The 18,647-nt window shown below is 32.6% G+C and overlaps 1 protein-coding gene across 1 annotated transcript in view; it reads right to left on the bottom strand.

The window, feature by feature from the left end:
* LOC129913434 (cell adhesion molecule Dscam2) overlaps positions 1 to 6,221 on the bottom strand; it is a 77,834-nt gene extending 71,613 nt beyond the window's left edge. The window contains exon 1 of the mRNA XM_055992112.1: positions 6,085 to 6,221. The gene's annotated coding sequence lies outside the window, so the exon portion shown is untranslated. The remainder of the gene's footprint in view (positions 1 to 6,084) is intronic.
* Between the last annotated feature and the right edge of the window lie 12,426 nt (positions 6,222 to 18,647).

Below are 18,647 nucleotides of genomic sequence, written 5' to 3' on the forward strand. Positions count from 1 at the left end.
ACCTATTATGTTATTGTGTGTTGGTGTGAGAAACGTGTGAATTTTAGATTAATACATTTATGTGAACAAGAACTATTTACAAACGGCTTTGTTTTAATTTGTGTTGTTTATTTGAATTTCTATTTTGTCCATTTGCAAAAAAAAAAACTATGGTGAAATCCGCTTAATTTAGTACGGATTCCATTTTTCTTCAGCATGTCTTTTTCTGTGCGTGCTAGGCTTTGTAACTATCATTCAATATTTAAACTGTGCCATACACAAGTGCGGTGATGCTCGGGTTTTGGATTTGCATCGGATCGAAAAATAGCAAAGCTAAAACAAGCTTCAAGCATCACTTTGATAAAGTAGAAAAACACAATTTCAACTATAGGCAGGTATAAAAGATGTCAGGCTGAATTCAATCTTACTTGTAAACAAAGCTTGTTTTAAGAACTCAAGATCCAACATAACACCTATCAATTTAAAACAGTAATTCCTTGCCATAATTATAATTTTATTGCCACTTCAAAGACTTTTAAGGACTATTGTTTTGAACGACTTCTATGAGTTCAATCCAACCCTTCAATAAACATGTGACCATCAAAAAAATTACGACACGATCATGTCGAGAAGATTACAAAAAAAAAAAAAAGAAAAACACTAGACGTTATTTTCACCCCTTTACAAAAAAATGCTACAGCAAGTCTTCAGCTTCATTGTCCAAAAACGCATACATCCTTCTAACATCACCTCACATGGCAGCATCAGTCACTACATACATACATAACATATGCACAAAGAACGTAATGAGTTCCTTTCTATTCACAGCCATCAACATTTTTCACATCTGAAGTGTTACCTAATAACTGTTTGCATTTCTCATCCTGCATATCCTTGCAAAAAAAAAAAAACGAAAAAAAAATACCAAGTGGGTATGGCCTTAAATTTCTTTCAGGCACTTTCCTTTTCCTCCTCCCAATCCATCGCTCGACCCCTACAACCCTCTTTTCAAATCGGATAGTGTTCACTCGGGGTAAATCCATTTGCTGATGATAGAGACGGCGGCGGCGACGTCGAATAATGCAGCAACGACGACGACGACATTGCTGCATGTAGAAGACTTTATGGTGACGTTGATGACGAAGACGACGATGATGATGATGATCTGTGTGCAAGGATAATAACTCCATATATGTATGTATATAACACAACCCAACCTAACACACCAGACTCTTGCTCGATGCTCGCCGATGCAAAGTGTTAACGAAAAAGGTGACGACTATTAAATGATTCAAAAGCCGCAGGAATATAATGAGGTGAAATGTATTTATTTTTTCTCGCTTCGAAAGGTCTATTTTCCTGGAAAAGCTCTTAAAAGCAAATAGCACGCCACCATCACCATCATGTTCCATTGAATTAAGACCGGAATCAGGAATGGTAAAAGAAATGTTGTATAGAAGTGCAAGCGATTGGTGCGCGGGTGTATATCAAGAATCTTCGAGTTTAAGGTGTAAGTGCATATCATGAAAGCATTCATCTTATCGACTAGGCCATACAAGTAGAGGTAAAGCGCTTTTGCTACTCATTCTCTTGTTTAAAAAATAAAACAAAGAAAGAAACATAAATAAAAGTCGATAACCGATGACAAAACTATTAGAAATCACTATTAGAACGTACAGGGTATTCATAAAGTAATGGTCCAAAATATAAATGGTTTAACCATCTCGTAATGGTTTCTCAGAATTTGGCGGTCATCGATTAAATGTAGTTCTTGTGAAATTATGAAAAATTCTTACTTTGAAATCATAGTAGCGTAGATAAACATAAAAAAAATAGAAAAAAAAGAAGACGAGGAAGAAGAAATATCCTGTAAATAATGTTTCTTGTTCAAGATATTCATTTTTATCAAAAAACAAAACCGACTTCCATGGATCAAAACTGGGTTTTCACACTGCAGCCACCAGCTTTCCAATACAAAAAGATTTATCAAAATTGGTTAACTCAGTCCAAAGTTATGAGGTAACAAAAAAATACAGACGAATTGAATACCACCTCCTTTTTGGAAGCCGGTAAAAATAATAAACAAACAGTGGATGCAAAATGTTGGTAGGTATTTTTCGAAAATTCATAAGCTCTACACTTATTTGAAAACCATGTGCATTTGGGAATTGGAATTAACAAACTACCAAAATACGAGTGGCTATAAAATTTGATCTAACTAGTTTCAGTTTAGACGATTACTTTTGGGACACCCTGTATGGAACATTTTCAAAAATAAAAAGAACAAAAATGATTTTGGCCTATTGGAGTGCTCTTTTGTTCAAATGATTCTATCGAAAATAAAAAATAAAAGTATGTTTCCAAAAACATTAACAAAATTGTTATTTATAATAGCCGTGTTTTATTGGTACTCAGTATTTTACTGAGTAAACATTTTTTGCAGTAAACAACAATAATTGATTACTTTTATTTATTTATTAATAATCCTTATTGTTGAAGGGTCAAAAATGTGTAAGTTTAGAAAAAAATTGTCTCTATAAAACAACAAATAAAAAACTTTTGTTTATGCTTAGCAATCTTTTGTTGTTGTTTCCCGTCTAAAATTTTACTGAGCTAAGTACTGAGTTACCAATAAAACACGGTTAATATATTCAACAATAGTAATTTCTGAGAAGTTGAAATGTTTTATTTAGTTTTTCCAGTTAAATTTCACATGTGGAGTTTCAAAATACAGTGTTGTTGAATTATTAACTACTGTTTTTGAAACACTTGATGAAATGAGTACCAGCAAAAAGGATGATAAGATTGAATAAAATTTAATGGATTTCGAAATATATGTATGTAATTAGTTTGCATTCAATTTGTGTCCTGCGAGCTATAAGGGAAATGAGAAGGAGAGAATTTGGTTTCACAAATTAAAAAAAGGTAGTTCTTAGCTATTGAGAAAAAGAAGTTTGTAAAAATATATTTTTACCACATTTTTTGTAGAACAGCCTAAAAACAAGCCGGTTTCTGCATTGTTTTTTTTTCCAAGATAACTAAATAAAACGGAAATCTACATTATTTAAGATGAAAATCTTCTTTTTATGTGGAGACATAGATTTTCATCTTAAATTAAAAGGATTTCCGTTTAATTTAAGACGAAAGTCATCTTGGAAAAAAACCATGCAAAAATCCGCTTGTTTTTAAGTGATATTTTTTTCCGTGAACAGACTGGTATGGTGAAACAAAATTCATCGATATTTTCAAAAAAGTTAAAAAAATCTTGCGATTGTAAGTTTGTGAAATTTTGTAGGTAAATGGTGAAACGTGTAAAAAATGTTTACTATGCATCAAAAATGGGGAAAGTCCAAATTTAGCTTTTTGTGGAAAATTAAAAAGAAAACTCTTTGCAAAGTTAATTCTTTCACGAGTGTTTTAAAATGGCATGCTATTGAAAAATTTGAATATTTTCACATTTTTCGAATCAAGTTTTGGTGGAATAAAAAATATTAGTAGGCATTGCTGCGATTTTGAATAGTTTGGACCTGATGCTTTTAATTCTGTTTTTGGAAAAAAGGTCCTCAATTTGATATTTTTTACGCGTGCAAGCAATAATTCAATTGTATTTCAATTGCAGTTTACACGGTGAACTGCAAACTAAACTTGAAATGCTTAAAAATTCCCAGACATTGTACTTATAAAGTAAGAAAAATTGGCAGGTCAGTTTACTGACTTTATCATTGAAAAGAGGATTAATTTAGGTTTGGTCTAATACTGGCATACTTGATTGTTTCCTTATATAACTCTGCATGCCTAAGAGTTAGGGTTAATTTTTTTGAAACACGTCAAAATGTGATTTTCTTATTTTTGTCATATCTCTTTTATTTGAGCTTGTAAATTTGTAAAGTTGTAGATATTTTTTTTCCTTTATTTGTTACATTAACGGTTTTCGATTTGACAGACCGTTTTCGATCTGTAGGCAAAAAACTTCAAAAAAATTGCAATTTTTTATAAAGGAACAGGGTAATTTGCATAAGGTGTAACAAAGCCTAGGGCGTGTAGGTTGCACTCCAACAAGAAAAAAATCATATTTGAGGGGGGTCTATTTCCCTCCTTTAAGGCGGGGAGGAGCAAGTAAATAAAAAACACTTTAAACATTAAAAAAAAATTTTTTTAAATAACGGTTATAGCCATAGACCTTTGCTATACCATTGTAAAAAGCCAAATTCTAGAAATTTAATTAAATTTCTTTATAAAGTTGTTCAAGCTAATAGTTTAAAAAAAAAAACAGATTTTCAAAATCAAAACTTAAAAAAAATTATTTTTTTTAAACAATTTTTTATTTTACATTATTAAGTATTATTTTTTTTCTTATATTCAATGCTCTTATTAATTTGTGATCAATCACAAAAAATCGGATGTCGAAATGTTTTGTATATATTTTTTAATCACTTTTTTCAGTTTTAAGTGTTTTTCTTTTAAAATTGAACCTCCCGCCTAAAAGAGGGGACATAGATCCCCCTCCCATACGATTTTTTTTCCTGTCGGAGTGCAACCTACACGCCCTAGGTGTTTGTTTTTTAAAAAACGGTCTGTCAAATTGAAAAACCGTTAGTGTAAATAATGAAGGAAATAAAAATATCTACAATTTTTACTACTAATTTTCAAAAAAGCTCAAATAAAAGGGATATGACAAAAATAAGAAAATCACCCTTTGACGCGTTCAAACAAACCATCCTAACTCTTATACCAAAGTAATAATCGAAAAAAGTTATTTAACATAGGCATATTGTAGGAAATTTAATTATCTTCAAGTTTATAATAAATTTTTTTTTCTGTTGACTCAGAAATACGTGAGTTATGTGAAAAAGTAAAATTTTCATAAAAAAAAAAAAAAACAAAATGGGGCCAAATGACTCTAGGTGCCATTGTGCAAAATGTGGTTTTCGACTCGTTTCCTGATACTCTTTCGAGTCTTGAAGCATTTTGGAATTTTTTCCCAGACCCCATTTAATAAATCTATCTTTTCCGTACTAAGTGGTTTTTAGTAATTTTGTTTCCGAATTAGGTCAATTTTTTAGAAAATTAGTCCTACGAGTCAAATTCTTGGAAACATGCCTTTTGACTAGTATCAAGTATGAAATACCACACTTAGCACCTTGCATGCGAGAAAGAAAAGCAATTATTCGGACCAAAAATACACTAGTGAAAAACCAGCACCTTTTTTGGTAACTCGAGAAAAAATGGAGTTCCACCGAACCACAGCCGCACCACTTAAAAAAATTATTATTTCACGGAATCACAGCCTCACGCAGCGTGCGGGAGCATTTTTCCACAAAAATGGCTTTTGTTCGGCTGTGCGTCGGCGATCAAAAAATATAATTTTTTAAAAATTCTATTTTCTTTTTAACTCGAGAAAACCAAATTTGTTTCATGTCATTGCAATCCTCCATTTTGTCACAATTCAGGTTGAAATTTTTTTGTTGACAAATTTTTGAAAGTATTTAATATTTTTCTACAAATCGAATCGACCACAAAAATCGTACAACAAAATCGTAAGAGAAAATTGAAATCATAATATTAATTCAATTCAATGAACTAAATCCATAGAATAGATAATAAACAAAATTATCCTTGTTTTAAAATGATTTCTTGGATTCTGACAACATTTTTCTCAAACAGTTTATTGTTGCGGATATTTTGCTTTAGAAAATATAACCTCTTAGCAACTTTCCATATTTTTCCAAATTTTTAAAATAAAACCCAATGCAGTCAAATTGTCAATTTGAAATTCATGATACAAAAGTTTCCTTTTCAACCAAGTTTTAGTTAATTTTAAAAATTAGATTTTTACGAACCAAACAAACATAAAACTAATCAAATAATCTTTTCCAGTTTCTTTAAATACACATCCTATAAAGCTTATATTTATCCATCAGGATGTGCATTTAAGCAAAAAAAATAATCACTTATCCCAATAGCCCACGCTTGGTATCTGTTAGTATAATAAATAACTCGTACTCAGCCTAATAATAAAATACACATTTAACGACCACTTTTTCTTTGTTCATCTATACATTTTATTATTTACCATTTTTATTACCACCCCAAATTTTCGCCTACCTTTTTCCTTTTTCCAAACAAAAAATGTAAAATCCAAAGTTTCGCACTCAATGTAATCCTTCGGTTTTTTGATAGCAACAACAAATTTTCACGAACATCCTATAAAAAACACTAGGGCTTTTATACGTGTGAACCCTTTTTTGTATATTTTTTTTTTTTTTGTGAAAGGATATGGGCAGTAATATTATCAAAAGTCTATCGGAATGCAAAGCATCACACGAAATTCAAATAAGGCTAACAACACACACAGAAACATTTTATATGGGGATCATGGATTTATGTCAATCTTTTCATATATGAGTAAGGAACGGAAGGAACATAAATAGGTTCATGCTTGCTTGTGTACCGATTTGAAAATCTTGGAAATTCGTCGAAGGGTTATTAAAGATCTATCTAATTTACAACAATCGATTTCACATCACATCTTTATTTTTCGTTTTTTTTTACAATTATAATATTGATTAACTTGGCTAATTACTTCAAGAAATAAACGACTAGTAGTTAAAAAAACGGAAGTCGTTTAAAGGACCTTCGCGCGGTTATTCACTCAGCGTCGAAAAGATTTAATCATCACAAAAAAAAAACTTTAAAGTGTACCATCATCAGAAAAACGGACGAGTTTATTGCAAATAAATCAGGAAATCAAGGATATTCAAGAACTTTCCACTTTATAACAAATTTTCACCAAAATTCACTAAAACACCGGCGGCAGTTACACGATGTTTTGAATACATCGACTAGTTGTGAAAAAAAATTTAAATTTTCTTTATTATTTCAATTATTTGAATAACTTCCCATAGAATAGATCCAAAAATAAAAAAAACAACCTCTCTGCTATTGCATATCAGGTCCATCAACTTTTCACGCAATTCCTCCCCAAAAAAAAAAGGGACACCACCGAAAGGTATTAACCGTATCCCAAATGCCGAAGGCCAGCGGTGACGAGCGGGTGGAGGTGTTAAAATGGAAACAAAATTTCACACAACCTCAGCTATGCAATGAGGTGAGGGGTATGTAGTAGGTATAGGCTGGGTTGGGCAGCCCGTTTTGATGTATCCATTGACCCACACTGTCACAACACTATAACTATAGAAATACTATTTAATTTGCCAGATAACCTTTATAGGGAAAGTCCTTTTTTGTCTAATATCTACCGAGGACGACACGTCCAAACAGTTTGAAAAGCCGGCAATGACTGAATCCTTTAAATGTATCTTCTTTGCTCTGAAACAGCAGCAGACCCAAAGAAAGATCTCCTGTTTTTTTTTTTTTTTTTTTTTGTTATATGCCAACCAAGTTTGTATCTCTGCTGGCTTTACTATGGTAGAACATCATTCAACCTGTCTCATTTTATTGGAGGATTCTGCTGACTGACTCTCTTTTGAAAAACATTTTGGTAATATTTTTGTCGGTGTTGCTCTCTCTCTGGGGTTTGAAAATTCCCTCCCAATACTACTTTCCTACCCTAGGTCGGATCAAAATTGATACAAAATTCATAGACCGCACTCTTCCAATGGATAAAAGCCCGCCGAACTCACACACATTCAAAAAGATACGATATATAGTAACTATACAAACCCAAACAACCCGTTGCACCCCTCACATTTTCCCACCCGCAATCCCAACAACATTAATTTGATGGGTGAAAATGCGATAGTACAGCTCCATTCAATGTTGTGCTGTGTGTAGTATTGGTTTCGTCTGACTAAGGTTTTAAGACTATACAACAACAACCCTCATCACATCAGCAGCACATACTACATCAACAGAACCACAGGATGATGCTTTAGAATGTTTGAATGAATCTCTTCTATTGCTTTGCTTGCGCACAGTACCTAAAAGTAAAGCATCTCCATGTGAGCTAGCACAGCAGCCAGACAAAAGTGCATTTTCGAAAATTTCACAAAGTATATCAACAGGGATTGCCAGTACGATTGTTACAGCATGAGGATACTATACATAGATGGTTTTACGATTCAACAGAATTGCCACCTTAGCAAAAAATTAATTCAAGCAGCGCAGTTATTCATCGAAAATATCGCATTTACACGGAGAAAAAGACCACCTAAATTAAGCGGAAATCAACTTATTTTTTTATTTCCATAAAAGTAAGAAAATTTTCATCTTAAATTAAGTGGATTTCCGTTTAAATTAAAACGGTAGTCTTCTTGGCAAAGAACCATGCAGAAATCCGATTAATTTCATTGCCTTTTTTTCTGTGTGGGTTTCCAGCGGTCACATATGTATGTATATTATTATTAAATTAATGGTAAAACGACTATAAAAATCATCCTATCTGGTTGGTGTTGGTTTTTTTTTTTATGTAAGATTTTTAAGATGCGGCGGCGCACAGTGGTGCCTTTTGTGCTTTTTTGGCGTCAAAATTAATTTGCACGGCCATTTCTTGACGAAATATGACATTATAGATTTTTTTCGACTTCGGATTTGAATTTAGAAATTGAAATCTATTTGAAAAGTATATTTTGGTTTACCTAACGAAAAAATTAATTCTCAGTTTTATTGAACATTGAAATTTTTCATTATATCATGTTTTCTAATATTTACTTAAAAACATAGTTGGCAACCATATAACCACAAAATATTCAATTTTTGTATGAAACATAAATAGAAGAGATGTCAAAATGGTGCTAATTTAAAAAAATATCCATGAAATAGCGTAATCAGAGGTCTAAAAGTGTGTTTTATTAATTTGGATTTTTTTGGGCTTTATTTTCAAATTTTTTGATTTTTTGTATGGAATATTAAATTATGAATGAAAATAGTGGTTTGGTCGGAAGTCTGTAAAATCTGAACTTTTTAACGGATTTTGATGAAATTTTAAAATCAACCTAATACATACAATACAATACATACTTGATCAAAATGTCTTTAAGAAAAATTAGTTCTACAAAAAGTAATAGACATTTTTCTAAAATTCAGGGGTTTTGATGTTGAACTTAAATAAAAGTTTTTGGTCATAATGAACATGACAGACTGGAATTGTGTTGATTTGCGGGTGAAAACATAAAATGATTGGTATGTTGGATTTGGTTCTTTGATTTAGATGTATAGATGCAGAAGGTAATTCCAAAATAAAGTGCATTTGCAATGAAATTTTTTAAATTAGAAATAATTTATGCCAGATCTTCCTGGGCATTGGCATAAACTAAATTGTCTGGCTTTTGAAAGTTTTTATGGATCCATCTAACCTGAATCTAAATCTCATAAAATTTGCACCAAAATAATCTAACATCCCAGAAAAAAGTTTTGGCTGAAAAAAAAAACACTTATAGTTTGAAATTAAGTGTCGGCAAAGCAAGTTCCGGGGATGGTTAAAAAAAAAAATCATATTTGTTATCTACTATTGATGCCATATATGTATGTAGGTCTCATTTTTATCAGTGCTGTTTTTTTTTAAAAGGATTTTGTTTTTTCTGTCTATTTGTTAACAATGACGACATAGAAGATGAAGATTTTGTACAATTTATTGATTGAAAGTGTAATTTAATTATGATTTGGGTATGATACATATGCCAAAGGTAGTGTAACTTATATTATTTCCACGTTCTTTATATGCACTGTGGCGTATACGTACTTTTTTGTATTGTTTTTGTTTTAACCGCATTTGCAAGAGTAGAGGAGAAGAAGACGGTTGATAGGTTGAAAAATCTGGCTATTAGAAATAGTATTTTAAAATATTTTATAGTGCTGAATGGAATGAGAACCGATTCGATCATTAAAAAAAAATTTGAAATTTTTTTTTTTTTTGAAAAAAAAATCAGGTAAATCGGTTTTTGGGATATAATAATAATTTTTAAATAAATAATAGGTAAGGAAATAAACTGTTTTGGTTCTTAACTCTCCCATTCCAAAAAAAAATCACAAATTAGTGACCTTCACATACTGGAAGAAAAAGTATGGTTATGTTTACCACTAAGGTTTTGAAATATCATTAATTTATATTTTAAATATCTCTTCGAAAAAAAATTGAAAAATAATTAATATGTTTATTTTAGACAATATGTCTTTTGAGATTGCATAAGTACTTTTGTAAAACGAAATCTAACGGTTCGTATTATATTTTCGTTGTAAAATGTAAACCATAGTGTTTTCAAAAAATTGATTTTTTTTAAATCCAAAAAATGGGGTTTTCAAACATTTAAACGCCTCTAAATATAACTTTTCGCGAAAATCTGAAGTCATTTAAGAGAATAAACGATTTTTGTCCCTATATCAGGACTTTCGCGGTGTATTGAAATTTTGAGATACCATTTCGTATCAGTGGGACAAGTGCTATGATATGATGAAAGGTGTCCGATTTTTTTAGTGTTTAACAGTGTAATGGGTCAAAAAATTTTATTGTTACAAATGTATTTCAAAATTGTGTCCTTATTTGCCAGAAGGTATACATATTTTGTTTAATCAAAATCGTTAGAACTGTTTTCGAAAAAGTAGGTTTTCATATTGGTCATATGGCTGGTACCATTACCTTCGGTAACAGGACTATTGAAACTGACATGATTTTCATGTATATAACTTGCCTTGGATATAAAATAGTAATATTTAATATTTTTTTTTCCAAATTTTCGTCGTTAGAAAAAATTTATTGTTTTTAGTTTTTGAGTCACTATGGATATGTTTATATATATCAGTTACTTTCTGTTATTTTTTCATTTTATTTTTTCTAATAGCTGCGTTCCTTTTGTAACCTTTATCTACTGCTTAGTACTTAGATCTACTTTGAACTACTGTTTCAAATCAATTCAATAGAGAAATAGTATTTGAAAGCAACTTTAAGTACCAAGCAGCAGACAAATTCTCCCAAAGGAAGATAGATGCCCTCAAATTGGCGATTCCTTATGTTTGTAGATATATTTAAATTAAACACCTTGGCAACCATATATCTTTATTCTATATAGGTATGTCCACGGGTGGTTTGGTTGGATAAAATTTGAAAATTCATGATTCATCCATTCATTCATTTGGTATTGAACGTAATCGTGTCTGGCTCTGTTGACATGTCTTCGTGTAGGACTTCACTACTACACTTGAAGCTTTAAAAAATAAAATAACATTACTCTTCGTTTTCATATACTCATACATATGCATAAGTTGTAACGTCCGAATCTATAAACATAATCCCATGTTTGAAAAAAAGCCAAAAATATATTCGAAACTCATGAGACCCACGTGTTTTGTTTAAAAACTCTCTCCCAACTCTCACGATATGTTTAGAGAAAGAGGGTTGTGATATAAACAAAATGACGATATTGCGCAGTGAAAGTTTAAGACACTCTTTTAATGTATTTTTCTCTTAAATTCTCTTCTTTAAAATAACAACTACTATACGAAGTACATTTTTATTTGTATTAGTTTTATCTATTTTGAAAACCTAAACCATTCTCGCTTCCTTTTTCCTTAATGGACGGATAACCCAAACCTAATGGTTGATAATACTTTTTTTTTTAATTTATGCCGTGCATGGTGTTTTCTGAATTTTTTGAATAGAGGTATGGTAGTATATAGGATTGCGGAAGCTTGTTTTTGCATTAATAATAACTAACCGCATACGACCAATTAGATTTTCTAATTTCCATAAAATCAATTTGTAAGCCTTGTCCATTTTGCCTATGTATAGAACTAACAATGAAGATCGTCACAACTTTATGATTTATTGACGCAGATTATGAATTAATTTTTATGTTGTTGGAGACAATAGGTTGCAAAATCCTGTTTCACTCTGTCTTGCTAGCCAGCACGAGTTTCTATCATTGAGGTTCATTGGTGGACGTAGTCGGTTGTGGTTGATAGCTAGGATAATCTTGAAGTAAGCAGTATTAATTCGTGATAAGTTTAAGGTCTATTTGAGTATTTGAGAGTCTTGAAAATGTAATCAATCAAGGTTTTGTGGAAACTATTCCTTAAGCTTGTAGCATACGACGCATGGACCACAAAGGGTAAATCGTGTAGGTATGTGGTGTATGACTTATGAAGTGGTTATACTCAAGTTTTTCAAAGCAATAGTTTAGACATTTGATGATATGGAGAGCTAAGAGCTGAAGTGAACCAAGTCACAAAAAGTGAATTCGGAGAAATTACGAGTTAAAGTAAATTCGTTACCATTGGATCTTATGGAGAAAATTTTTCCTGAACAAATGACAATTTGAAACGAAACACTTTTTGACCAAACTAATGACAGATCTTAAAAGAGTTAAACCTTGCGTAAGTTTTGGTACAGCTGTGAAATCTTCATATGCTTTAAAAGGATAAATTTATTTGTGTTAGAAAATTAACACAACAAAGAAAGACTACTTTACTTTTTGACAAAATGAAAAAGTATTCCGCCAAAGATGGAGTAACAATTCGAAACGCGTCGCAAACATCATTACATGTAAAATCTATAAAAGTTGTAGAATTATAGTTGTAGAATTGGAGGTATTCAATTCGTCTGTATTTTTTTTTTATGTTTGTTACCTTATAACTTTGGACTGAGTGGACCAATTTTGATAATTCTTTTTGTATTGGAAAGCTGGGGCCTGTAGTCCCATTTCAATGTCGTTCAGTTCTGGGTATAGAAACTAAGAGAAAAACCATAAAACCCATTTTTGATCCATGGAAGTCGGTTTTGTTTTTTGAAGTTATACTTCTTATGGGAGGGTGGGTATGAAAATTTACTTTTTGACAAGAATGTCAAAGGGATTATGACGCGATCACCCTGGGTAGCAGGGCTGTCGTTTCACCTTTAGAGTACGCAGTACTTTAGTATTTAAAAATGCAGTACGCCACAGTACGGCAAACATAAAACACACAACACGTAGCAAGTTACATGTTTCATGTGGCAAGTTGCATGTGGCAAGTTGTATGTGGCAAGTTGCATGTGGCAAGTTGCATGTGGCAAGTTGTATGTGGCAAGTTGCGTGTGGCAAGTTGCATGTGGCAAGTTACATGTGGCAAGTTGCCAGGGTTGCAAAAAGCTAACATTTCAGCTCAGCTCACAGCTCAGCTCAAATTTGAGCTAGGTACCATAGCTTAGCTCATTTGAGCTGAGCTGAAAGTGAGCTGAGCTGAAAGTGAGCGCCCCAACTTCCAACGCCTATATCTCGGAATTTTGAAAAAAAATGAAAATTTTTTTGATGCCAAAAGGTAGCGGGGACTCTAACCTACATTTGGGTACAACTCCCTTCCCTGTAGGTACACGCGTTCTCAAACCAGGAGAACTTAAAGGTAAAAAAAAAGTTAAGCCCGATTCTGAAAAAATAGGCATGATGTGGCGGTTTAACATGCAAAGCGATTTTTTAAAAATCTGACAATGTGCAAAGCGTAGGCCCATGACACAAGCTATCATTTGGCAGTTGGCACCACTCCCAAAAATTGCTCTCAAGCGGTTTAGCTTCCAGGAGCGTTCAAAGATTCGGGGATTTTTCGAAAAAAAAATTTACCCCAACTTTCAAACGCGATTTTCTCGGAATTTTGAAAAAAGTCGTAAAACCGGATTGTACCTGATTTTTTTATGATTAAAAAAGAAATATTTTACTAAAAAAATAGAAATATATTTACTATTAACCCTAGAAAGATAATCTACGTCTGTAAGACGTATGGCGTGTAAAGAACTGTTTTATCTAATTCAATTCAAATTTCTGGGTTTTTGTTAAATTGATTTGATTTATTATATCACTTCTTTAAAATAATCTAAGTAATGAGTTAAATAAATATGACAAAAAGTGTTAACATAAGACCAAAAATCTTTTTTAGAATCATACGTCTCTGAGACGTATATTATGATTATCTTTCTAGGGTTAAAAAAACCAAGAGAAAGATCACGAAAAATTATCTGTTTTATTTATAAAAATATCCATGTGTTAAAATAATTCCATTAATAACTAGAACCAAACATCTTGAGCTATGGTGTTTTATAAAAGTTTAAAATATCTTCATATTTCATTATACCTACATACAAAATGTACATGTTAAAGTATAAATATGAATATAATAAATAACAAATTATACCTATACCTACCTAAATAATTAAAAAGTGATGCATAAATTTGCGAAATTAATGTTAAATTAAACAATATCATTTTAATAAAACAAAAAAGTTAGTAGGCAGTTAGTAAATCTACGTATTTCCTGTAACATAGGACAAAACTGCCACACAATAGTTAACATTAAAAAAATATTAGCTAGCTTAATGTTTAAATGATTGTAAATTTTGTATTATTGGTTTGAACAAGTGTGTTGGAGGAATTTCGAACATGTTCAAAACCGCCCCCGAGCAGTTTGAATCAGATATTTTAAGTAGGTAAACTTGAATGTTCTTATAAAAAGGATAATGAAACTAGCATTTGTGGAAAAATTAAAGAAAATAAAATGGAAATGTAGGTATAACATTATTGAAGATTAAACAAAAAATGCCTGAATCCTTCAAGTTCTACTAGACTGATTTCGATGAGAACTCGATTACGTGGTATAAAAATTAAAGTCAAGCTGCCAGAGGCGTACGTTGAGTTGATATAGAAAAAGAACAAATTATAGCTCTGTTCACTGACGCTGTGCTGGACTGTTCTAGGCAGAAAAGTACAGCTTTTTGCTGTTCATTGAGGTTTTTTCTGTGCTGAACTGTTCTAATTTCCTGTTCATTGACAAATCTAGAGCAGTTTAGAACAGGATTTTCTGTTCTTGCTTTTGAGTCAGATCAGGTTAGAACAGATTCGTGAGAAGTGTCAAAATCAAAGCTGTCATTTTTTGTTTTTGTTTTGATTTAATTGTACGAATATTTCTCGGGTGCTCGTGGTTTTTATAACTAATAAATAATTTTTAATTATATTTTTCACAGTAAAATTACAAAAAAATAGAAAAAATAAACGAGAAACGATAAACAAAAAATTCAAATTTACAATTTGTTTTTTTTTTTTTTTTTTTCATTTTGACAAGTGACGTTTAAATGACTGTTCTAACTTGTTCTGACGTTTCTCACGAAACTGTGCTGTCCTGTCCTGTTCTGATCTAGAAAAATCCTCGTTGAACATACTTTATATAGAAAATAAGAACAAATAAAAAAGTACGTAGGTATACAGCCTACTTTTTTTTATGGGACCCCTGATGTATCATTTGTTGGTCGCTAAGATTATTTACGCAACACTTTTTGTGGCAAATAATATATAGGTAATTTTTTTTCAAAAAACTGATTTATTTTTTTGCGATCCCTGAGGTATGTGATTGGCTACCAATATAATTTGTCTCTCTTGTATCCGAAGTAATTCATGTCAAATAACTTATCTTTTTGCTGCGTTAAGTAAGTTGCCAACTCTGCATTGTTTCCAGTCGAGGCCCTGGCATGGCACCGCCCCGCTTGCCCCAAAGGTGTGTACGCCCCTGCAAGCTGCCTACACCAATTAACGCTCCTGGTATATGAAGAACATCCGCTTTGTTAACATTTGCATTTAATGTCTAGAAAAATAGGTTGATCACAAAATAAATCTATTTTACTCTTGGAAGCATAAAAGGTATGAATATGAATATCATTTTTCGAAGTTATGTTTTAAATTAATTTTTCTTGTTTTTCTTTTCAACTAATAAATGTGAAATAACTATATTTTAAATTTTAAGGTTATTTTTTTCTGAGTTTTTATTATTTTTTGGTTTCTTGAATATGATATAATAATCAATTTTGAGTATGTGTATGTTCTTAGTAAAAAATTAATAAAAAGCTATGTTTTATCTATTCATTACAACGAAAGTAATACTTCTGTGCAAAAGTGCACCTTCCATGTTCAAACCTGCCCCACTTTTGAACATAAGAGTTATATTGGTTAAACATCAAAATTTTACATATATCAATATTTCGTCTAACTATCCAAATGTTATTTGAAATCGAAGTTCAATGTTAATGTTTATTGTTAGTAAACTTTATAGATCAAGAAAACGAACATATTTCGTTCAAGAAGTTGCGAAAGCAAAAATTCTTCAAATGTGTCCCACTCTCCCCTATAATTCTAAGTAGGCTAAAATTGATTTGGCAAGTTTTGACCCTCCAATGCCCCTCCCCAGGGTCCGGACAACTAAAATATTGTGTAGTCATCTGCGATACATATAAGTACAAAGTTTCATTTCGATACTGTAACTAGAAGTAGGCTAAAATTGATTTGGCGTCTTTCGACCCTTCAATGCACCTCCCCAGAGTCCGGACCAATAAAATATTGTGTAGTCATCTGCGATACATATATGTACAAATTTTCATTTCGATACGATAATTGGAAGTAGGCTAAAATTGATTTGGAGTCTTTCGACCCCTCAATGCACCTCCCCAGGGTCCGGACCAGTAAAATATTGTGTAGTCATCTGCGATACATATATGTACAAATTTTCATTTCGATACGATAATTGGAAGTAGGCTAAAATTGATTTGGAGTCTTTCGACCCCTCAATGCACCTCCCCAGGGTCCGGACCAATAAAATATTGTGTAGTCATCTGCGATACATATAAGTACAAAGTTTCATTTCGATGCGATAATTGGAAGTAGGCTAAAATTGATTTGGAGTCTTTCGACCCCTCAATGCACCTCCCCAGGGTCCGGACCAATAAAATATTGTGTAGTCATCTGCGATACATATATGTACAAATTTTCATTTCGATACGATAATTGGAAGTAGGCTAAAATTGATTTGGAGTCTTTCGACCCCTCAATGCACCTCCCCAGGGTCCGGACCAGTAAAATATTGTGTAGTCATCTGCGATACATATATGTACAAATTTTCATTTCGATACGATAATTGGAAGTAGGCTAAAATTGATTTGGAGTCTTTCGACCCCTCAATGCACCTCCCCAGGGTCCGGACCAATAAAATATTGTGTAGTCATCTGCGATACATATATGTACAAATTTTCATTTCGATACGATAATTGGAAGTAGGCTAAAATTGATTTGGGTCTTTCGACCCCTCAATGCACCTCCCCAGGGTCCGGACCAATAAAATATTGTGTAGTTATCTGCGATACATATAAGTACAAAGTTTCATTTCGATACTGTAACTAGAAGTAGGCTAAAATTGATTTGGCGTCTTTCGACCCTTCAATGCACCTCCCCAGAGTCCGGAAAGCTAAAATATTGTGTAGTCATCTGCGATACATATATGTACAAATTTTCATTTCGATACGATAATTAGAAGTAGGCTAAAATTGATTTGGAGTCTTTCGACCCCTCAATGCACCTCCCCAGGGTCCGGACCAGTAAAATATTGTGTAGTCATCTGCGATACATATATGTACAAATTTTCATTTCGATACGATAATTGGAAGTAGGCTAAAATTGATTTGGAGTCTTTCGACCCCTCAATGCACCTCCCCAGAGTTCGGACCAATAAAATATTGTGTAGTCATCTGCGATACATATATGTACAAATTTTCATTTCGATACGATAATTGGAAGTAGGCTAAAATTGATTTGGAGTCTTTCGACCCCTCAATGCACCTCCCCAGGGTCCGGACCAGTAAAATATTGTGTAGTCATCTGCGATACATATATGTACAAATTTTCATTTCGATACGATAATTGGAAGTAGGCTAAAATTGATTTGGAGTCTTTCGACCCCTCAATGCACCTCCCCAGAGTCCGGACCAATAAAATATTGTGTAGTCATCTGCGATACATATATGTACAAATTTTCATTTCGATACGATAATTGGAAGTAGGCTAAAATTGATTTGGAGTCTTTCGACCCCTCAATGCACCTCCCCAGGGTCCGGACCAGTAAAATATTGTGTAGTCATCTGCGATACATATGTGTACAAATTTTCATTTCGATACGATAATTGGAAGTAGGCTAAAATTGATTTGGAGTCTTTCGACCCCTCAATGCACCTCCCCAGGGTCCGGACCAATAAAGTATTGTGTAGTCATCTGCGATACATATATGTACAAATTTTCATTTAGATACGATAATTGAAAGTAGGCTAAAATTGATTTGGAGTCTTTCGACCCCTCAATGCACCTCCCCAGGGTCCGGACCAATAAAATATTGTGTAGTCATCTGCGATACATATATGTACAAATTTTCATTTCGATACGATAATTGGAAGTAGGCTAAAATTGATTTGGAGTCTTTCGACCCCTCAATGCACCTCCCCAGGGTCCGGACCAATAAAATATTGTGTAGTCATCTGCGATACATATATGTACAAACTTTCATTTCGATACTGTAACTAGAAGTAGGCTAAAATTGATTTGGCGTCTTTCGACCCTTCAATGCACCTCCCCAGGGTCCGGACAGCTAAAATATTGTGAAGTCATCTGAGCTACATATTTGAACAAATTTTCATTTCGATACGATAATTGGAAGAAGGCTAAGATTGATTTGGGGTGTTTTGACCCCTCTATGCACCTCCCCAGGGTCCGGACCAATAAAATATGGTATAGTCATCTGAGCTGGATATATGTACAAAGTTTCATTTCGATACGATAATTGGAAGTAGGCTAAAATTCATTTGGGATGTTTCGACGTCACTTTTGCAAAGAGTGACGCACATCGCTTTTCAAAAAACTGACGCGCGTCACTTTTCAAAAACT

This window comes from Episyrphus balteatus, chromosome 3, assembly GCF_945859705.1.
Source record: "Episyrphus balteatus chromosome 3, idEpiBalt1.1, whole genome shotgun sequence".
NCBI classification, from domain to species: Eukaryota; Metazoa; Arthropoda; class Insecta; order Diptera; family Syrphidae; genus Episyrphus; species Episyrphus balteatus.